This window comes from Talpa europaea, assembly GCF_964194135.1.
Source record: "Talpa europaea genome assembly, chromosome: 4".
In the NCBI taxonomy this organism is placed as follows: Eukaryota; Metazoa; Chordata; class Mammalia; order Eulipotyphla; family Talpidae; genus Talpa; species Talpa europaea.
In genome coordinates this window covers 19,895,767-19,919,713 of record NC_140070.1, presented here as the reverse complement: position 1 = coordinate 19,919,713, position 23,947 = coordinate 19,895,767, and the positions used below count along the sequence as shown (strand labels likewise).

The 23,947-nt window shown below is 37.6% G+C and overlaps 1 pseudogene across 1 annotated transcript; it reads right to left on the bottom strand.

Annotated features, from left to right (window-relative positions):
- Window positions 1-5,780: 5,780 nt before the first annotated feature.
- LOC311170172 (homeobox protein NANOG-like) lies at window positions 5,781-23,540 on the bottom strand (annotated as a pseudogene). The gene is made up of 3 exons: window positions 23,489-23,540; window positions 6,071-6,305; window positions 5,781-6,010 (listed from the first exon to the last, which is right to left on the bottom strand). The product of its transcript is annotated as a homeobox protein NANOG-like (transcript).
- Between the last annotated feature and the right edge of the window lie 407 nt (window positions 23,541-23,947).

Genomic DNA, 23,947 nt, shown 5'->3' with positions numbered 1-23,947 from the left:
TATAAGGATTTTTAACTGAAGCAGGAAAATCTTTTCCTTTTGATTTTCACTCTGAGAATGGTTGATATCAAAGAAGCAATGTAATCTGAATATATTCTGATATATATTTTTCCTTTTTTTACTTAGTCAAAAGGAAAATATGAATGTATTGCTTACCTTTTCTTCTAGAAACATGCTATTATAAAATAAAACAATGAATAAAATATTGGCATCTTCCTATTCAGCCATTTTTTATAAATAAATTGGAATCATTATGTAGTATATTATATGGAAATGACCATGGTTAGGAAGTAACTATGGATTTTTCAAGCTCATTGACTCTTTCTACCTAAACTAAATAGGTTTAATTCACCTGGCCTATTATACACTTGACAATGAGGGAAGGTAGCCAAAGTCTGCCCATAGAGAGGTAAGATTTGCTGATGAACTAGAAGAGTCATATAAAACTATGACTGTAAGATTTGAGTTGGATGCTGCAATCACACTATCTATAAAACTGTGTCTTTGGCAAATGAGAGGTCTGAAGGAGTATCATGGTATGCACTTGGGTAAAGAACATAATAGATTGATGGAACAAGGTTTTGTTTAAAGGAGAGTTTCAAATGAGACAAATTGAATGGTTAATTTTGGAAAACAACAGAGCAAATCAATACATCATACTTTTTTTTAAAACAATTTTTTTAAGATTTATTTATTCATACAAGAGCCAGGGAACAGGCCAGAGGTGTGGGAGGGTGAGAGAATTCACCAGAGACAGAGCGGGGAGCAGAACAGGCAGACCAATGAAGACACTGCTGAGGGGAGCAGAGGGTGAGGCAGGAAAGGTCTGCCATGTGGGTATCTCCCTGGCTGGCTGGGAATAGAACTCATGCTGCAGAGGCTGTGGCCAGCTTCATAATGCTGCGCTCAATCCACTGCGCCACTGGGGAGGCCCCAATACATCATACTTTTAATATGCCTGCATTATTATTTATATTGATATTTACATGTCTCCACTTCTTGCTTTGGGTTATTAAGAGCTGGATCTCAGTCTTCTGTGCATCTTTAGACACTAACACATGGAGAACTTCACACATGCTTTAGATCAATGGTTTTCGACCAGAGATAACTTTGCAATCACAAGACATTTGGGACTGTCTAGAGATTGTTTTTGCTTGTCACATTTGGTGGGCAGATAGAGGTTAAGGATGCTACTTAACATCCTACATGGCAGAGGACAGTCTCCACAACAAATGTCAATAGTGTTAATGATGAGAAACTCTGTTTTACAGGAAAGAATAAATTCATTATTGGTAATGAGTTAACCTGGAATTATTTATATCACACATTTTTTTTGGTCATTAAAATTTAATCCTGGTAGTCAGAAAATATTTGACTTTTACACTCAAGTGTTTTTGAAAAGAAGTTTAACTTTATACCTTGGATTTATTTACATATTTTTGTTATAAGATTTAAAATACAATTAGACTCATATTTGAATATAAAGAGCATAGTAGGGGTTTTAAATTTCATTTGCACTTAATTCTGAGTCTTGGTTTTGAATCAAATATATATTATTTGATTTGAACTAATTTATAAAAGCATTTCACAGAGCTTGTCTTTCAGAGTACCAGTAAAATCTGTGCTATAGTAATTTCTTCATTGATTAAGATAAAATATTATATAAATTTGGGGGGATGAAGCTTGTGAAACTCATGATAGAACCTTATGGGTTCAGTCATCTTTCATATATAATGGGCTATATGAAATGATAATAGTTGTCATTTAAACTTCAAAAATAAAAGCAGCCTTGAACTCAATTTTTATCTTTTCCATTTTCATCTACTATATAAATCTGACAAGTTGATTGTTGCCAGTGATGTGTAAATTAGAAGGAAGATACTAGAGCACATTTGATTGGAGAACGGAATAGTAATATATTTCCTATCTTGAAAATGTACCCAGAAAGATTATTACCATCAAATACCTTCTCCACTATTACCAAATGAGTAGAAAACAATGAAGTTCTCAAAATATAAATGATGGTGTTTCATTTGTCATTGTTTTTGGCCAATGAAAATGAATCTATGTACTGGATTTTGTCCTGGTGTGCACGAGTGTCACAGTCATTCACAACACAGATTTTGGCATACAAATTAAGAATACAAAAGGCCAGCGCCTCCCTGGTGGCACAAGGGGGTAAGATGCAACCTATGAATCTATCCACAGCCAGTGCAGCACAAGTACGATCCCCAGCCAGGGAACTACCGACATGGCGCAGCAGACCTCTCCTGACTTACCTGCTGCTCCCCTCAGCAGTGTTTATCAGTCAGGCTGCCTGTTCTGCTCCCCACTCTGTCTCTGGTGAATACTCTCACTCCCCCACACCTCTGGCCTGTACCCCAGCTCTTGTATGCATGAATAAATAAATCTTTAAAAAAAAGAAATGTATTTGGGAATTTATTTGATGCTACCATAGCTCTTCCAGCCATCCTGTGCTTATTATTTACATGATAAATCCTTAGCTAGCCATCCATTTTGATCTAACTTTGTCTTTATATTATAAGTATGTCTTTATAGTACCAAAAAAAAAAAAGAGACTGCATTTCCCAACACCACAAAATGCACCAAATCCCAAAGAATGGGTGCTTCACGAACGATGTAATCCTTGTGGAAAACTATAGAGCACCTTAGCAATCTTTACAATACATTGTATGGCATTCACTTTGTTCACTAAGTTGGTGTCATAGTCAAAACTATGAATCCAAGAAAATCTGGAGCCTGATAATTAATTCAACTTAATTTTTAAGTGTGGATGAAATAAACTACTGAAATATATGCATAATCTCATTATTGTAGAATAAGGAAGACATTTTCTATGGCTTCTAAAATAATTTTCCTCATGTCTTCAAGTAGTAAAGATGGTAATAATTATTCAATTACTCTATTTCCTGACACCCTCTGTTCACAGGGGTCTTTGAGAGGAACACATGATTGGATATACCGTTGAGCTTGTGGTCATGCTGAACTACACTTGGAAAAGCTTATGATACAGAGAAGGAGCTCGAAAAAAGCATCATATTTTCTTTTTTTTTTTCAAAGATGTATTTATTTATGCATACAAGAACTGGGTTACAGGCCAGAAGTGTGGGGGGTGAGAGGATTCACCAGAGACAGAGTGGGGAGCAGAACAGGCAGATCGACCAAAGTACACTACTGAGGGGAGCAGCGGGCGAGACAGGAGAGGTCTGCTGTGCCATGTGAGTAGCTCCTTGACAGGCTGGGAATCAAACTCGTGCTGCAGAGGCTGGGGACAGCTTCATAGATTGCGTCTTAATCCCTTGTGCCACCAGAGAGGCCCATATATTTTCTTTATTGTATACACTGAGTTTAAAAAAAGGCATTTGACATTATAATAACTGTAGGATCTGGCATGTACACAATGCTAAATAAATCCCGACACAGCAGGAAGCTTATTAAATCCACAAAACCGCTCACAATCCCCAAAGGGAGAAACAGTTCTGTTCATTGTTTCTGATAATTCAGATTGAAGATATAAGAAGAAACTTGGAAACAAATTTTAGTAGTACTTTAGTTCTTCTGGATACTGCTTTCAGCTATGTAATCTATAGAAATCATCTAAGTCCTTGAGATGTTTATCCATAAACTACTACAAGTCTACAATTCAATTTGAGAGCATCATTTAACAAGTTGTGTTAAAGCCCGATTAACAAAATGAAATTATGCCTGTGTATGTTATATAATAGAAATGATGCAGAAATGGTATCATAGCCGATATCAAGAAAATATGCCAAGCCACAATTTAAAATAAGCTCATTATAGATAATTAGCTAAAAATTAATGCTTTCTTAATAAAGCATGGTATCAAATATATTCCAGTAAAAGTTAACATTTATAAACCTATGTAGATTTGAAAATTTGTGTCCAATAAGTCCCATTCCTATTTCAAAGAATGGAGAAGCCTTGCAAATATCTGAATAGCTTCATTAAGCTTCACAGCAATGTTGTCCGAGATAATATTTCATTTGTGTTAAAGTTGTCTAGTCTCCACTGGACTATTCCTAAATCTACACTCTTTCCATAAACCTATTGCCTCTGAAAAAATCAGAAAAGATAAACAACTCTCCTACAGGAGCTATTACTCAAATTATAAATCATTGGAATAAAAATAAATAAAAGATGCCTGAATAATATTTAATAAAATCTCTGCATTTGCTTGCAACCTCCCTCCACTATAATTCTTTGTATATAAAGCCAAAACAAGGCACTAGATGTGCAACTTTGCAGAGTAAGTCTTTCCTCGCGAAGCTCACAGTACTTCTGAAACAGCACACTGGAATCTAAAGAAAATATTAGAACAAAGAAGCAATTCTTCTAAAGGCAGGCATCCAAAATGTGAGATCTGAGTTTGGAACTGCAGCATGAAGTATGTAATTGTTTATGTATGAGAAGTTTGCTGATAACACCCAGGAGCAAACAAGATTGAAATAGCAATTATACATGACGTATATTTCCTTATAGTTTCCTCAGTGGTCTGTACACCTAGATAAAAAGCAATTGTTAAACAAAGGGATGTTATTTCAAAATAAAACTGATTAGCCTGATGTGATAACACATCAAACTTTCATCAAAAGTATTTTTAAGTAAACATGCATTTTTTGTTTGCTATTCTGTTTTCCTCCAAATAAAATATAAAATTTAGGTCAGTAATACTGTTAAAATGGTAATGATAATCCAATTTTTACAGTTTTGTATATTTATTTAATCTATTTTTTTGAGATAACACTGGTTTACAACACTGTATATAATTCAGAGACATTGTATAGTCCTATTTTTGCACATAAAAAGAAATGCCACTCTAATCACAAAGAACGTATTTGCTAAGTGGAGAGCTTTTCTGTCTCACACATGACTATAAAGGTATTTTAAGAAAAATGGTTTTCCTGAGGCATTTTAACATATATTTTAATTTATATTTTCAAAATGAATATTTCCTTTATTTTTACCTAAACTATAAACTAGACATACTGGTTCTGTTATAATCAGGATGCAGCAAAAACACAAAATAACTTTCTAAAAACATTAATGAACAAAAGAAGGGTCTTAGTAAAACAAAGCAAAGGACACAGAGGTAATCAGTGAAGCATATCATAGCCTAACTCTTCACCTTTAACCATTGAAAAAAAATTTTTTTAAAGATTTATTTATACATACAAGAACTGGGGTACAGACCAGAGATGCGGAGGGGTGTGTATGAGAGGATTCACCAGAGAGAGAGTAGGGAACAGAACAGAGTAGGGAAATACACTGCTGCAGGGAGCAGCGGGTGAGTCAGGAGAGGTCTGCTGCTCCATGTGGGTAGCTCCCTGGGCAGGGATCGAACTCGTGCTGCAGTGGCTACAGACAGCTTCATAGGTTGTGTCTTAACCCCTTGCGCCACCAGGGAGGCCCCCAAATCTTTGAAATTTTTTAATCTCCCTACGCCAGAAAATAAGAATACTCCTTTATTACATAGCTTTATGCTTTTACTTCCTATTCTTGACATTCTAGAGCCCAAAGATATTGAAACAAGTATTAGATTAGTTGTTTAGAGCAGAGACATCTTTTATCATGTTGTTCAGAGCAGTCAAGACTACTGAAACCTCTGACTAGACTCCCATCAGTGCTCTGTCAAATGGACACAACAGTATTGAGAAGAGTGTATCAAGGCAGAGAAACCGAGCTCTAAAAGTGTAAAAATCAGTCAATGTCCAAACTGAGATGAGAAAATATACTGATCTTCACACATCTTCAGACTGTATGTTCATGGAGTAATTTGGGAATAAATCCATGATTTGCTTGGTACTAAAGGACTTAATGGTCTGCTGTGTTGCGTTATGGCTTTCCCCAGAAATGTCCAAGATGGTCTCCAAATCACTGACAGGGGAATTTTGTTGCAACTGGATCAGGGCTTGCAGGGTTTTCTCTCCAGAGCTGTACAACTGATGCATCCAGGCCTGGTTATTCCCAGCTTGAGCACACCAGGTCTGACGTTTCCAGGCCTGGCTGCTCCATACCTGCTTGCTCTAACCTGGGTTACTCCAGGCGTGCTCACACCATGTTGGAAGAGCCTCAGGAGTGTTCATCAGGGATCCCTGGAGATTGGACGAGAAGCTGGGGTATTCTGCAGGTACCCAGCACTTCTGAGTCCCACTGGTGCTGTTCTTTGGCCAGTTATTTTTCTCCCACCTCTTACATTTCATTCTCTGGTTCTGGAAACAGACCTTGACCTGGTTGTAACTTAAGGTTCAGGATGTTGGAACACACTTTTTTTTTTTTTAAGATTTATTTATTTATGCATACAAGAGCTGGGGTACAGGCCAGAGATGCCGGGGGTGGGTGGTGAGAGGATTCACCAGAGACAGAATGGGGAACAGAACAGGCAGACTGACCCAAGTACACTGCTGAGGGGAGTAGCGGGTGAGTCAGGAGAGGTCTGCTGCGCCATGTGGGTTGCTCCTTGGGAAAGCCTGGGATCAAACTCATATAAAATCTATGCATTCTATTTTTTATTCTATATAATATAATTTCATGTAGGTATGAAGACTATATAAAAATACAGTTATATGTACATATATATTTGTTCTATTTCTCTGGAGAATCCTTGCTTCCTATTTTTTTTGCAAGCATTTAAATCCAATTCAATGGAAGTTACACATTTTTATTGCCTAAGGAAACCTACAGCAATATGAAAGGAAAGGCAGAGCGGAAGGGATTTAAGATGGAATGGCCCACACTTCTCCCCTGATGCAGTGTTACTATGGGTAACTGTTGTACCAGAATCATATGTCAAATTTAGATTAAATATTGACAAAATTCCCACCTGACTTTAATAAGGAAATGGAAATTCTAATAAAGGTAATGGAAGATTGTTTAAAAAAATATAAAATAGAAGGATTTCAAAAGGTGGGGTTGTGGGGACTGCTCAATTACAAAAAAAAAAGAGAGAAAGAAAGAAAGAAGGGTGATGAGGGCCTCACTGGTGGTGCAAGGGGTTATTTATTGTATTTGTTTAAAATTCTCCATAAATGACTTTTTAAGAAAATGAGTATTTAAGAATAATTATAAGGGGTTCTCCTTGGTGGTGCAAGGGTTAAGCACAGTGCTATGAAGCAATCCTCAGACTCTGCAACACGAGTTCAATCCCCGGCCAGCCAAGGAGCAACCCACATGGCACAGTTGCGTCTACTGCTCCCCTCAGCAGTGTATTTCAGTCAGTCTGCCTGTTCTGTTTCCCACTCTGTCTCTGGTGAATCCTCTCACCCCCCCACACCTCTGGCCTGTACCCCAGTTCTTGAATGCATAAATAAAAAAATCTTTGGAAAAAAGAAAGAAGGGTGATGAAATATATTCAAAGCCACCACTCTGGAGATGGAATCACTCTAACAGATACATTAAGTCTAGAAGGAAGGGAGGAAAGAGCTGAACTCTAGAGAAACTGTTAAAATAAAAGAGATGCAACAACAGGGAATCTTTTGAGCAGAGAAAAGGAGGTGAGAAGACCAGAGGGGGGAAGTTGGAGTCTCCAGGTGCTAGGGGGAAAGGATGTCCTGAGCTAATCCCATACAGGCTTTGTGGACACCACCCCCACTCCAGACCAAAGCCATCAAGACACTGGGAACTACAAATCCCATCACCACCAAAGGGAAGGATGCTGGGACCTGAGGGTGGAGTTAAGCAGCCAGGTTTGGTATAAAACCAGACACGTGGGTCTGGGGGGGTCTCTCTCTTGGCTCCACAGCTGTTGGCTCACCGCCAGCCCTCAGAGTGCCATTTGGGATTCCATGTCAGTGGAACAGGTAGGATGCATTAAAGACTTTATCTCCCTCTTTTCTCCCTGAGTTGTACATTTCCTCATTTGCCCCTCCCTTCTAAATAAACTTTTTATTAACCTTTTGTGTGTGCCTGCAGTCAAGTATAAGTCCCTTTTAAATGCCCGAGTGAGGACCCACAGTCAGGCAACCCGTTTTATATTGGTGTTGCCCTGTAACACAGGTAGGTCACAATTTGGAGGTGATCAAGTGGGAGTACTTCAGACATCACAGGCTGCAGACTAAGTCTGTGCCTGGAGCAGTGAGACAAATGTGAGACAAAATGAAAAGAGCTGAGAGACAGCGGGGAATCTTCTCTGTTTTTGCTTGACTCCCTTGGGAGTGCCAACCTTCTGTTTTAGCTCCGAGGGTATTTTCATATATTTACACTCCGTGCACCATCTGTTATTTTCCTGTTTGATTCATTATGAAGTCCCCCTACATGTTGGAGTAACTGAAATCACTGCACCTTTATGTTTTCTGGGAATGAAAATTATGAATGACCAGAAAGTAAGAGCTGCAGGCAATTAGTCATCTGGGCCCAACCTGTCTGCTGCCCTGGGTCACACAGCATGATGGTGACCACCCCCATCTCCAGCTGCTGGGCATTGGTACACTGTTACTGGCTTCTTCCTGGTCTGGTTAGTGAGGGCAGCTTTGGAGAGGTTGATAAACAAATACAGTAGGAGAAATGAGGGATGTGATGAACATTTTGCTCTGAGAACTAACTAAATAGGGATGTATCATAAGCATCCCAATTATATCTAAAGAGTTTGAATATGGGGCCTTCCTGGTGGCGCAGGGGGTTAAGCACAGCACTATGAAGCTATCCACAGCCTCTGCAGCACGAGTTCGATCCCTGGCCTGCCAGGGAGCTACCCACATGGCACAGCAGACCTCTCCTGACTCGCCCGCTGCTCCCCTCAGCAGTGTATTTCATTCAGTCAGTCTGCCTGCTCTGTTTCCCACGCTGTCTCTGGTGAATCCTCTTACCCCCACACCTCTGGCCTGTACCCCAGTTCTTGTATGCATAAATGAATACATCTTTATAAAAACAGTTTTAATATGTATCAAAACTCTCCACCCTCAACCTCAACCCCACCCAGTATTATTGAACTGTAGAGGAAAAAGACTGAGAAATTAATCAAGAGTTCTACTTTATAAATACTTAGTCTCTCAAAAAATTTTTTCCCAGTCAATTTAAAGAAAAAATTTACATTTAATGATAATTCATGTAAGAGGGAATGATAGAGGGAAAGTATTAATAGTGAGAAAGTTTCAAGTTAGGGTATAAATAAGTTTTTTTTTTTTAATATCTCTTCTTTAAGAGTTTTATTGTTTAAAAGGTTGGAAAAAGGAAGTACACATATACAGTAAAGCAAAGGTATCTAATATACTGGCATTTCTTTTCATTCAATGGACCCACAACAAGGTCATGAGTTCGAAGAGCCAGGAGCAAAGTCCAAATGTGTGTGCAGTTCAGAGAGCTCTAGGGCCTTCTCTTGGCTCTATGCCTGTCAGTGTGGTATTTCATTGTCAACGGCCTCCATCATGATTTCTGTCAATATGGCGACTCTGCTTTCTCTGGAAGGATGGAGGGTACAGAATGCTCCAAACCTGTAGATAGAAAAACCTGACCTTGATCCTGACAAAGTTGTTTAAGATTTGACTCAAACTGACTCAATGCTTACTGCCTCACTCTCTTCCTGGGAAGACAACTAAGAAGGGCTTATGCAGATACTAATAAGGAGCACACATTCCATAATCTGAAATTTGTATAATGTGTAATATATAAATGTGCCTATATATAACTATAGTATGTATTTAATAAATTATGTATTTAATAAATTATAGATATTTTATATATAATATCTATCTAAAAATTTCAAGAGTACTTTTGAAAATTTTTTTTTCTTTATTTCCAAAAAGAAGCACCATCTTTGGAGAATTGCAGTTGGAACATAAACATTTAATCCTTGAAAGAGAGATAAACTCTGGAGCATAGCACAAAAAGATGACATAGTCACAAAACTCTCACACATGCTATTCCACTAAATCATTGAATTTTCTGGTTTTGATTTGAGGTAATTTTTTTCCTAAATGGTAGCAGAAAACATTAGTCTCTGAAGACATCCCTATTGCTATAGACATGGATGCTACTGGTATTGTCTTTTGCACAGATTCTGGTTCCCAACTTTTTACCGAGTTAATATGTAAATATTTTTCATCCAAGTATTCTGTAGTACTTTTTTTTTTTAAAGATTTATTTATTTTTATACAAGAACAGGGTACAGGTCAGATGCGTGGGAGGGTGAGAAGATTCACCGGATACAGAGCAGGGAACAGAACAGACAGACTGACTGAAATACACTGTTGAGGGGAGCAGTGGGAGAGACAGGAGAGGTCTGCTGCGCCATGTGGGATTCTCGCCGGCCGGCCTGCCGGGATCAAACTGGCACTGCAGAGGCTGCGGACAGTTTCATAGTGCGGTGCTCAACCACCTGCGCCACCAGGGAGGCCCTATTCTGTAGTACTTTTTGGATAACAGAGACTTGCTAAAGACCTAGAAAAGCAGCACATTTTCTTGACTTAAACAAAAAATTAGTTCTCATTACTTTTCCTGCTTTAAGGTCAACAGAGTGCAATAAACAGTAACAAGCAAACTAAGCAAAACATATATACATTTCAGTGTCTAATGAATTAAACTATGTTTTCGACAGACAGATGGCATTGTGAATCCTAATACTTGCTAGGTTGCCTTCTGTGTGCTATTCTAAAGGGTAAAAAATTAAAGAAAGCATTTCTACACTTTCCTGCATCAGCAGGAGTGCGAAATAATTCTTCCTTTCAGTCTGCTCAACTTGTACTCAGTCTATTATGCTATATAAAGGCAATGAAAAAAAAAGTGCTTCAAGTGTGGTGTCTGTCACATCCCAGACTGGGAAAGGGTACTAGACTGTTTGCTCAGGGATGTAATTTTGCCCTTTGTCTTAATTAGCAGTTGGAAGATTGCAAGGCATAAAAATGGGTGACAAAGAAAAATAAATGCATGTTCACCTGCAGCCTGCAGTGTTTTAAACTAAGTTATTTTCTCTTCATCTGAAACTGACATAGTCATGCTAGAAAAAAGAATGATCTGATTTTAAAAATATGAGAGAAAATATATGATCCAGAAATACAGTCTTTATATATAAGTATGAAGATCTTTCCATGAACCTGCTAAGCATTCTTCAGCCTCTCTCTTTTTTTTTTTTTAAGATTTATTTTATTTATACAAGATCCAGGGTATAGGCCATATGCGCGGGAGGGTGAGAGGATTCACCAGAGACAGAGCAGGGAACAGAACAGGCAGAATGATGAAATACACTGCTGAGGGGAGCAGCAGGCGAGACAGGAGAGGTCTGCTCGCCATGTGGGTTGCTCCGAGGCTGGCAGGGATCGAACTGGCACTGCAGAGGCTGAAGACAACTTCACAGCACTGCGTTCAACTGCCTGAGCCACCAGGGAGGCCAGTCTCTATATTTTCTTTCTTTTTTGAACAGTTATAATTTAATTGTGTGATGACTCAGTATTTATTTAGAAAGAGAAAGGAGCGCTTCTGTCACTCAAAAAATTGGGAGGCATTGAAGAAATATAGATGATATTACCATTTTGGTTTTTGTGATTATTATATGTGTGGGAAATTGTGTCAAGAATCAGATGAGAGTCTGATGACACCTCAAAAGCTCAGGGAGCTGTGACACCATGGCACTAGATGGAATTGCAGAAAGTGTCAGTCAGTACTCAAATGGCACTTATTGTATCTTTTATGGTAGGATGGTAGTTGGCATTTATCTCTAAGTAGGGTTACCAGATTAGCCAAAAAAAAAAAAAAAACCCAAAACAAAACAAAAACAAAATGATACAAACTCAGACTAGAACATGCAGTGAAATTTGGATTTCAGATGACCAATGAATAATTTTATAAGTGTAATCATTCAAATATTGCATGGGCATACTTATACTAAAATGATTTGTTGTCCTGAAATTCACATTTAATTAAGTACTCTAAATTTATCTGGAAACTATAAAAACACAAAAAGTTATCATCTCTGGTCTTGACACACTTCCTGTAGTGAGGAGGTAATAGTATAAATACTACTGACTGGAAATGAAGAAAAGGAACCATATGGTTTCTGAGCATAGAGCAAGGTGTAAGCAAACTCAGTAGACCAACTCTATTTCTGTCATTAAAAAGTGCCCACTCACGGGTTGATCAAAAATATTTTGTTATATGCTGAGGTCCTTCAGTCCAGCCTAAGATTGAGTTTTCTACCCTGATCTACTCTTGCTAAGGTTGGATTCTCAAGAATGACACAGAATTTTGGTATTGAATAAACAAGTTAATTCATCAACCATGAATACGCTTGTGGAATTTCTCCCTCTTCTGGGGTGGTGTCACTGAGAAACATCTTAAGCCATATGACATCAAATACTGATTTAAGACAACACATTGTTCAAAACCAAAGACAACTGATCTTGAAGTTGTGTCTTTTCATGTTTTATTTCTTACCCACGAAAAGGATGGCACCTTATAACCACATGCTTCTATTCCCATCAGCACCCACATGCGTAGCAGAGACCTTACCAATGTTGGATTTCTGTTAGGAACTCAACACCCAGACAGCTGCCCCTCAGATGGAGAGGTAGGTAGAGCATGGTGCCTACTCTCTGGACTTAGATTTAGGCTCTCTGGATTCTGCCTACATTGCTATGTGAATTGATTTGAAATAAAATAGATGCTTTTAAATTATTTTGCAATTCTTAAAAATTCAGTTTAAAAGTTAAGAAATACAGATATAACCCTTTATTTATACTTAAATTAAAAGCAGGGCCCCAAACTCAAATGCCTACAGGATCAGTTTGGTAACTAAATGAGTGGTAAGCAGATGGAGTTTGCCATGACTTGGAAAACACTTGCAAATTCAAGATGTTGGGGAATTTTTATCTCCAGACAATGTTTATGTTTGTGATGAGTAAATGAGAGCCTCATTATTGTGACTAGATTCTGAAAGGTTAGCAAAATATTTACATAAGCTGAAAATATGTATTTTTGCTTGAAATCCTGATTATTCAATGGTGGTTATTAATGGGATATTTTTAAAACCTGAGAAAAAAAAATTTGCCACAGAGATGTGGTTATCAGATCTCTAGTAGCCCTGACTAAAAGCATCATTACATCTATAAGCTTTTATTCCCCAGGTTTCAAACACTGGATTTTTTGGTCCTTCTTTATTGCCCACCTCTTTCTTACATTCTGAACTAATGTGCATATATCAAGCAAACATTCCAAAAATGTGTATGTGACTGTTGTCCTCTTCCAATTAGTTATCTTATTATCATAATTATGATTAAAATCTACTGAGCATGTATAGATGGTCCAGAATTTTCTAAGTTAAATGTAGTTTCATTTCATCTTGAACAAAACCCTATTGGATAAATGCTACTACCCCATAATACAGTTTCTGTTCATCCTCCCTCTTGAACAAACCACCCTAATAACTTAAGGACTTAATAAAACAATTTATCCTTTCTAATAATTCCCTGGCTTGGCAACTTGGATGGTTTTTGTGCTGGGGCCACCTGGGGTTATTCATGGGGCCACCATCACCTGAGCTGATACTTGATGATACAATGATGACCTCAGTTACTGTCTGGTTGTTAACTGTCCCCTGGGTATCACCGGCCTTGTCTACATGCTCTCTCATCCTTCAATAGGCTAGTATGGTGGTTTGATTTCAAGAGGGTGAAAGTTAAAACTGCAAAGTCTCTTGCATGTTACATCTATTACATTCATTGGCCCAAGCAATACAAAAGGCTAGCCTTGATTGAACATGGCAGAGGACTGTAAAAGGACATGCTTTTTAGGGTGGCATTTTTATCCAAAACCATTTTGTAACTATTTACCCTTTATAGATACCTTAACTGAGGCATAGATGTATAACTTCTCATCATTTGTAATAAGCAGAACCTGGTTTTGAGTGGCTACAGGTCTCTCATTCTTTCCAGCTCTCATTCTTTCCAGAATAACACTTATTTAGGAGCAAAAGTCTTTAATTATTTGATTTTTTAAAAGATTTATTTATTTATAAGAACTGGGGTATATGCCAGAGATGTGGGGGTGAGAGGATTCACCAGAGACAGAGTGGGGAACAGAACAGGTAGAATGACTGAAATACACTGCTGAGGGGAGCAGCGGGCGAGACAGGAGAGGTCTGCTGCGCCATGTGGGTAGTTCCCTGCCTGGGGATTGAACTTGTACTGCAGAGGCTGTGGATAGCTTCATAGTGCTGTGCTTAACTAACCCTTGTGCCACCAGGGAGGCCCAAAACTTCTTTTTTTTTTTTAAAATCACCCTATAATTATTCTTTTTTTAAAAAAAGATTTATTTATTTATGATACAAGAGCTGGGGTACAGGCCAGAGATGGGGGGGGGGGTTGAGAGGATTCACCAGAGACAGAATGGGGAGCAGAACATGCAGACTGACTGAAATACACTGCTGAGGGGAGCAGTGGGTGCGACAGGAGAGGTCTGCTGCACCATGTGGGTATCTCTGCAGCCGGCAGGGATCGAACTGGCACTGCAGAGGCTGCGGACAGCTTCATAGTGCTGTGCTTAATCCCTCGCACCACCAAGGAGGCCCCCCTATAATTATTCTTAAATACTCATTTTCTTAAAAATTCATTTATGGAGAATTTTAAACAAATACAATTAATGCTTAATGTTCAGCATGTTTGTTTAAATGCCAAAAAAAAAGCAGAAAAATGTAAATTCACACTTAGATTTTTATTTTTGCCTTTATAGATAGAAAAGTTGGGTTAAGTGATGCAGGATCAACAGCATCCATTTGTATCTTTAGAATGAGGTGAAGGAGGATTGGAAGATTGTGGTGAATATGTCTTTTATTCATGAATAAAGAAAAAATAGAAAAATAACCTGTAACTGTAGATAATTCTGAGAAAATACATTATAAAAATGTTCTTAGCTTGCTTTTAATGGGGTTATGTGTGCATTTTGAGACTTAAATATATTATTTGAAATGATTTCTCCAAGCCAATAAAGATTTCATATTCTAGAAAATTAAGTTGCTGACCAGCATGTCAGATTAGGCAGATGCAATATCATTTCTTAACATTTTGGGAAAAATATCAGGATACTTAATGAAAACCAAAACTACTATTCATTGAGAAGGCTGAATGAGTGTTCTATTTTGAGATACAAATCTACAGAATTTAATTTACAATACTTTACTAAGTGCTCAAAAATTACCCTAATTTTTATCAACTTTTTTTTAAACTAGTTTTATTTTGATTGGTCATCAATTATTTTCAAATTGTTTATCTTCTCCAAATAGTATTGCATAATTTTCATGATCCTATTTAGATTTGTATGCAAGGAAACAAATTGAAGACACAGTTTCATTGAAATGGATTGAATAGGAACAAGAAAAAGTAGAAAATTTCTGGGACTGTATGGGATTTTCAAGATTTATGAGCTATTGAAGTTTGCAATTTGAGTCAAAGACATCATTTATTCACTTCTAAGAGATAGAAAACTCACTTGTGGGTAATCTATGGGAAAATTCAGAGGCTATCTATTCTCATTCCAGTACAATCATTGACAGATTTGATTTGTCAGATAACTTTCCTTGACCAGTTTTTAGCCTTTATATATATAGGTATAAATATTTGAGCTTTCCTTAGGGGTAGGGCAGGATACTTCTGTTCTTTTGTAGATTTAAAGTAGCCACCATTGCTGGATAGACCTTATCATGTCCTTGCTCTGTCTTAGCTTTTACAATGCTACTGGACAGTAATGGGGGGCAGTGTCACTGGCCTTCCTGAAATGGGAATGTTGAGCTGGGTTCTCACAGAGAACAGAATCAAATAACTGACTCATTTTCCTCTCTACAAATTTGTGAGTTCACTACCTCATAGAAAAGTCCAGATACGTTCAGTTCATGAACACCATTTATGACTAAGGCAGATGTGTTTTCTTTATAATAGTGACAAAGTAAACTGAACTCTGATTTTTTTCTGCGAAACCATAATTCTATCTTGATATACTATTACAAAAAAATCAAATGTAGAAATATCCACATGAATTTAAGAGATATGTTCACAAATTCTGAGAGGAACTGGTGTAGATGTTTCAACACAGAAAGACTAGCATGAAAACACTAAAATTTTTAAACTAGATGTTAATTATTTATTTATTCAACAAATACTTCCTGAACGATTATTATGCTTGGGGGCTATACTTGATATTGGCAATACAAACTTAATATAGACATGGTCTCTGCTCATAGAGCTTTATAAGAGAGGCTACTTTCTTCAAAAGGAGAAATCTAATTCTTGCCAACCTCAGTTACATGAAAACTATGACTAAGGTCTAGAGAACAAGAGTCCTCACAATAGTCAGAAAGTGATTCTCCATCACATAGTAATAAATGCTACAGTACATATACAGACAATACTTGGTTTTATGTAAAAGGGCACGTACTACAACCTCCTTTCAAACAAATTTTGCTGTGATATAACAAAGGGCCAAATCTAAGAAGAAAAAAGAGTTTATTTATTGGTACATATTTACATGAACACACTGCACATTCTTTTTTTTTTTTTTTTTTTTTTTTTTTTTTTTTTTTTTTTTTTTTTTTTTTTAAAAGATCTTTATTTATTTATTTATTTATACAAGCACTGAGTACAGTCAGAAGCGTGGGAGGGTGAGAGAATTCACCAGAGCCAGAGCAGGGAGCAGAACAGGCAGAAGGACCAAAGTACACTGCTGAGGGGAGCAGCGGGCGGCAGGAGAGGTCTGCGCGCCATGCGGGACCCTCCTCCCGTGGCCGGGGAGCAGCCTGGGATTGAACCGGTGCCGCAGAGGCTGCGGGCAGTTTCGCAACCCAGCTCTCAACTGCTGCGCCACCGGGGAGGCCCATGCACATTCTTAATTGGAATTACAATTGTTTACTATCCCCAAATGTAATTTCAAAATTTCCTTAATACCGTCTTCTAAATCTATTGATGTTTTTCCAAATATTCACAACAGAACGTTGGAAGACATATATAAAAGGTTCTCTTCACTAATCATATTGAAATATACATTTACTTTTCAGGACATTGAGTGTGCATACCTCCTGAAGTCTTACCCCAAGGAAGCTTCAGCCAGATTGATGACAGTGTCTAGGGCTGGAGAGCGATGAAAGACAAATCAGGGAATCCCACCTCCACTTGTAGGAATTTTTATGTTTAATAAAAATAACAAACCTTCAGTTTACTTTGAGACAGTTCAGGCTTTCACAAGTATTTCAGATCTGTTTTTGTTTTCCAATCATGATTGTTTTAATAGTTCACAACAGCAATAATAGCAACAATTATCACAAGTTATTGCCTTGAAGCAGGCCAGTCACTTTTGTAAATGCCTTTGTCATATTATTTAATAGATCAGAAAAAAAATACTCTGAGGTAGGCAGTATAATTATATTCACTTTCTGATCAAGAAACTGAAACTCACAGAAGTGACCTAACAAAGACACAATTAATTAGTAGACTTGCCAAGATTCAAAGTAGACCTGACTGATTCCGAATATGGGGTTGACCATTTCTACTTACCCTCTGAGTAAAGCAATCAGGCAATAATTAAAATAGAACAAATCATGCATGTAAGAAAAACATACCCTACCATTTAGATAGAAATAAAGATGAGGCTAAGACTATGCAGGAATGTCTATGCAGGAATATAGTGTGGTCTTTATATAAACTATCTGCATACAAAAATATAAACACTAAAGTTTAAAAAAATTTTCACCCTGCTAATTGAAACCAACAGTTTCTTTTTTAATAAAGCAAAATTTAAATAATCAGTCAAGAAATCCCGGATAGTTGTATAGGCCTGAAATACTAATATATTCTGCTAGTCCCATTAATACCAGTTATTCAATATCATGATAAAGTTGCCCGCTGCTAAAACTGAGCATTTCCAACTTATTGCCACCAATCTGAATTCTTAAAACAAGACAATTTTAAAACCTACACATCATAAAAGGGAGAATTAAAATAAAAATTGCAAACCCTGGAGTATTATATGATATCTTGATTTTTAGCCCTTTAGATCATTTTGCTAAAAAGAAAATGACAGTTTTCATAATTTAAGAACTGGTTGATTTGCTCGCACATTATGCTCAGACTTACCAAAAATATATTCTTGTTTAAGTTCTTAAAAAATGTAATAAAGATCAGCAGGCTGAGAAACCATATGACTCTCCTACAACAAATATACAAACATTGCTTTTATATTTTCTTCCAGGGCTCCAAAGTTTACAGCTATCTTCGCCATGAATTCAGAAATTTGGCTCCATCTTTCTCTACAATCTGACTTCATTTTACACGCCTCACTTTCCACCCTTCAATCAAGCCAGCATTTTCACTCTTATATTGGGTCTACATACTCATCTAATTGCTGCCTTATGTCCTCGCTTACATCATAACACACAATACCTATGTATACTTGCCATGTCTTCTTCCCTAATAGTTAATGTTTTACCTGCTACACAAAAAACATTCTGCAGTTCTCTTACACTTCTACTCTGCTGGATTTATAATCTTTAGTACAAAGCCTATCATATTATGTGTGTGCCTACTTTTTATTTAAAGGGCATTTTGTTATTACAGAAGTTAAAATGCGCAATCCCTTTAATCTACAATGACAATGTTAAGAATATATATACTTACATATATGCATATACTTACATATATGCATATACTTACATATATGCAAAAACTTGGAAAATAAACTAAGCAGGAGGCCAGGTGAATTTTACTTCCATATATGAAAGCAGACAGCATTTGGTGAAACTAGAAAATATGAATATCCGTGTCTTCTGTGGTTTTATTTAATCCTCACAAACGTATTACTGAAGAATATGCTATACTATTATTCCCATTTTACAGAAAAATATGGATAGATGTTTATATCTGCACACATGAGTGTTGAAAGGACATGCCAGCCATTGGTCATGGATTCCCATGGGGTTTGTAATTCAAGCTAGAGGAGACTTGGTTATCAATAGGTACCCTCCTGTACTGTTTATAAAAAATTATTTATACAAATTTAAGTGAAAATAATAACAGAAGGAAAATATTTGCTGATTTCCCTTCCCATCTGAACTTTTAAAGCAGCAGTGATCTCTCAAAATACATTGATATATTCAGTGGATCGACTGCTGGCTCACTTACTTTCAAGGGAGACAAAATAAAACCAAATGCAATTTTCATAAATATAAAATCTTCAGAGCAGACTCAGTTCTTTTATTCAGGGATATAATATTTTACTTAGCTCATATATCCACTGTTGTAAAATAAAATACCTGCTTTTAAACACGCATAAGAAGACTGAGAATTTAAGATTTTGTTCAAAGTAGACATTGCAAGGAAATGCTTTCCTGAAGTGATTCTGTCATTGTTCAATTTTTTCCTTTAGAATTTGTATAGCACGATGAAATATATTTTATATTTATTTTAGAAATTTGTACCTTCACATGCATGAATATTAAAATATTGACTAGTTGGTGATATCAGAGCCATTCAGAAAAATCAGACTAATGTAATATAATTCAGTTTAGGGAATTCAATATGAGAAATTGTTTTCCAAGATATTAGACCACTTAGGGAGTCACGAGAGGCAGGTGAGATTACCTGCCATCTGAGCTGCCATTCTCCACTGGTTCAAAGTTCAAAGGGAGGAGTTAAAGAGCTGGAGCTGTCAACCAACCGTAGAACCTCGAGGTCCTAGGATTTCTCGAGCGATCTGGAGCAGTAGAGAACTTACCACCTTCTGGAGGTGTCACCAATGCAGAAAAGGAGAGAAACACAGATATCCTCTGCTTTTCAAAAGTTCTCGTGGGTTAAGCACTTCATTTTTATGAAAAGTCTGCATTCGTACCTATTTTTGCTAACTGAAAGAAATCTGAAGAGGATTTTCTCCTTTAGGACAGAAGGCCAAAAGGGAAACTCCAGCCTGGCGTGTTTTGCGCAGCCGCAGGGGAGCAGATCATCAGGTGGCCGCAGGCCTTCCTCGGAGCTCCTTCCTGGGTGATGCGCTGTGCAGGTATGTGTGCGTCATAGCATTCCTGGCATACTCTGTGTGTTACTCTAGGTTTTGTCAATAATTTGCTATCATTTGGAGGGGTGTGGTGGGGTGAAGGAATAGTCAGAGTTTTTACATATAAGTTAAAGGTAACAGCTTCTCTGCTTTCTGCCACTTTGGCTTACCTTGCTCTATTCCTGCAGGAGGTGGGGGAACCTATTCGTTGGCTTTTCTCTCCTGTGAACTAACCTTCAGCCACTGCCTCTCTTTGGCAGAAAAGGGGGCAGGAGTCGATTTGCAAGAGAACCTGGGAAATGCAGCTTGCAGAGGTCCGCTCCCGCCCATCCCCCACTCCTCACCTGGAGCTTAGCAAGGGAGAGGAGAGAAAGTAAATAAACTGCTCTGTGAATAAACTGCACTGTCTGGATATTGGTTTTACAAGACTATATATGATTTAGTGGTGTAGGGTCACACCTCCATTTATGCCACTGCACATCCCACGCCCACTCTCCCTCCCCCTCTATAGCCCCAATTGTGCAGCCATTTCTAGAGTTTGTTTCGGTTTAGTTCTGTCAGTTCCTTTGTTTTGTTCCTCTATATTCCACACATGAGTGAAATCATCAGGTAGTTGTCTCTCTCCTTCTGACTTATTTCACTTAGCATAACCCTCTTCACTTCCATCCACGCTGTTTCAAATAGTGATCTTGCATCTTTTTATGGCTTAGTAGTATTCCAGCTTGTGTACCTTCCACATTTTCTTAATCCACTCATCTGTCTTTGATCAGTCTTTGATTGGATTGTTTCCATAACTTGACTATTGTAAGTAATGCTGCAATGAACATAGGTGTGCATATGTCCTTTCAAATTCATGTTTTTGCATTCTTTGGGTAAATACCAAGGTGTGGAATTGCTGGATCATATGACATACCTTTTTTTTTTATAAATTTATTTTTTTTTATTATTTTATTTTATATAATTCTTACATCATTTTTGCACAATGTATGCATTTTCATTTTGGTTATATTCCCCATACAATTCCCACCCCCCTTATTTTGACCCTAATCGCTCCTCTCCTCCCCCTTCCCTCCAGTAGTGTGTCTCTGGTCTACACTTGTTGCTTGTTGATTTTGATTTTTTCTTTATTATAATTAGTCTTTCTCCTGGTCCCTTTAGGTTTTATAAATTCCTGCTATGAGTGAGACCATCCGGTATTTTTCTTTTTCTTTCTGGCTTATTTCACTGAGCATGATCCCTTCTAGCTCCATCCACATTGCTGCGAATGGCATGAGTTTATCTTTTTTGATTGCTGAGTAATATTCCATTGTGTATAAGTACCACTTCTTGGATCATATGGCATATCTAAATTTTAAGTATTTTGAGGAACCTCCATATAGTTTTCTACAAGGGCAGAACCAGTCTACATCCCACCAGAGGGGTTCCTTTTTCCCACATCCTCACCAACTTTTGTCATTTCTGGTTTAGTGATACGGTCCATTGAATAGTCTCTTGCTGTGGTTTTGATTTGCAATTCCCTCTTAGAGGAATTTTTAAAGAAGGGTGCATGAAAAGTCATGCATCTGTGAAAAAAAGTATGGAAAAGAAACTCAAGACTGAAAATTGTTTCTTAAATTTGTTAGGTATTTTCCATTTTTTTAGCAAAAAAAAAAAAAAAGAGGGGGGAACTGCTACTGATCAGTCCGGTGGTATTCTGGTTCTTGGTTTTTTTTTTTTTGTTTTTTTGTACATAAAACCCCCAAGTACCATAGTAGGAGGACTTTTCTCTGGGGATTTTTAGTGTCATCTGAAAGGAATTCTTCATTATTTTACCTGGAGAATTGATGTAGCCTGAAGTTAATAAACCTCAATAGTGGCAAATCCTTGTTTGGGGGGAGTAGATTTGTCTTTTGAAAACAGAGGTTATTCAGTCAAATTTGATAACAAATCAGGTAGATAATAAATAAATAAAAAAGATTTAAGTGTAAAATTACCTGATTTTGATGTTACTCAAACCTCCTTTTCTATAATCCTGTGGTACTAGGATGGGATATGCAAACCATATCAATGTTTTGTTATCTGACTCCTGCCCACAGAAGACACTGGAAGGAGAGAGGGCAGTAGTTGGTGAGAAGGAAGTGCTCCTTCCTGTCTGCATTGTCCAGCAATGGCATCTGGCTTAGCTGAGATACTAGTACCTTTTCTTCCACACTCCCAGAACCAGTCTCATCTTCCCCAAACCCTCCCTCCCACATCTGAATTCTAGCTCCCTGGGGTCCTATCTTAGACTCCTGAGGTTTCTATCTTCCTCTCCTCTGATGGGTCTCGTCACATTTTCCAAAGATGCTAGCTTGTGATAAACCTATTCTCTTCCCTTTTTTCCAGCCCCAGAGGTGTTATCTAAGTACCTCTTTATCCCTTTTGTTTTGTTTGTTTTTCCAGGCCTCTAATAACCTTGGGACAAGTTCACTTGGCTAAAATGCTGCTGTGGTTTTTCTGTTCATGATTGGCTTCTGACTGAAACACTCCTGAATGGACCATAAAGCAAATGCAAAAGACATTTAAAAAAGTGAGTAATAATAGCATGCTTGAATAGTATATAAAAGAAAAGAGAGTATAATGTTTCAAACTGTAGGCTTTGCTTCTTGACTTTGCTACTAGCTATGGTGTGAGCCCAATATTTTTGAATATCTGTTTCTGCATAGCTAGAACATTGATCACTCCTATTTTCTTCGGCAGATATTAGCGGTAGATGAGAAAATGGTTATGAAACATTTAGAACAGCGACTAGTGCATAAAAAAGTGTTCAATGCTAAAAGTAAAGTTGGCTAGTTAAAGTGGATATGTGTGTTTTTGTTGATTAAAAAGCCATCGATTTATGTTCTTCATGTATGTATGCATGGTTTTGGTTTTTGGGTTTTTTTTTTTTGATTTAGCGAAGTGTTATGTCACTTTTAGATATTTAAAAATCCCTTTATTAACATTTGGAAAATTTACTGTTACAATAGAATTTTAAAAGTTTTTCTTCAGTGGTCTCATTCTCATCCGTGATAGGTCCCATTGGATACTTGCCACTTACTCTCTTATCGTTTCTACTTAAATAAATTCCCTTTCTCTTCATTCATTTACTTTTTCTCCATCAGGCATTTGTATTTCTTAGGCACTTAATCTGTGTCCAACATTGAGTTGTAAGTGTAAACCATGCAGCTTATTGGTTACTTTATCTTCATAGCACACTTGGTTTATTTCAAATAATTCTTTGGTGTAATTCATTGAAATAAGTCAGTGGTCCAAATCTCTCCCACATTTGATCCAATCATCTTTCACAAGCTCTACTGAATATTTTCTCACAGAAAAACGACACATTTCATCATGCAGATGATAGTTTGAATTTGAGAGCATTTTAAAGTTTCTAAAAATATTTATTATGGGACTCAATCATCACAGTAGACCTATTCTGGAATGAAACACATTTTACAACTAAGAAGCAGTGGTGTTTTCAGTCAAGGGTACTCACCGGTAGAGTTGAGAAACACGCTGATGTCTTTTTTCTCACAGTCCAAGTCCATTTTACTACCTGCTCCATGAATTCTTTATTTTTTATTTATTTATTTATTTATTTTAAATAGAGGCATGTTATTTATTTATTTGTTTGTTTGTTTGTTTTGTTTATACATGCACTGGGTACAGTCAGAAGCACGGGAGGGTGAGAGAATTCACCAGAGCCAGAGCGGGGAGCAGAGCAGGCAGAAGGACCGAAGTACACTGCTGAGGGGAGCAGCGGGCGGCAGGAGAGGTCTGCGCGCCATGCAGGACCCTCCTCTGGTGGCCGGGGAGCAGCCAGGGATCGAACCGGCGCTGCAGAGGCTGCGGGCAGCCCCGCAACCCAGCGCTCAACCGCTGCGCCACCGGGGAGGCCCCTCCATGAATTCTTTAAAGCTTACACAAATATGAATTATCCCTTTATGGCTGTAGC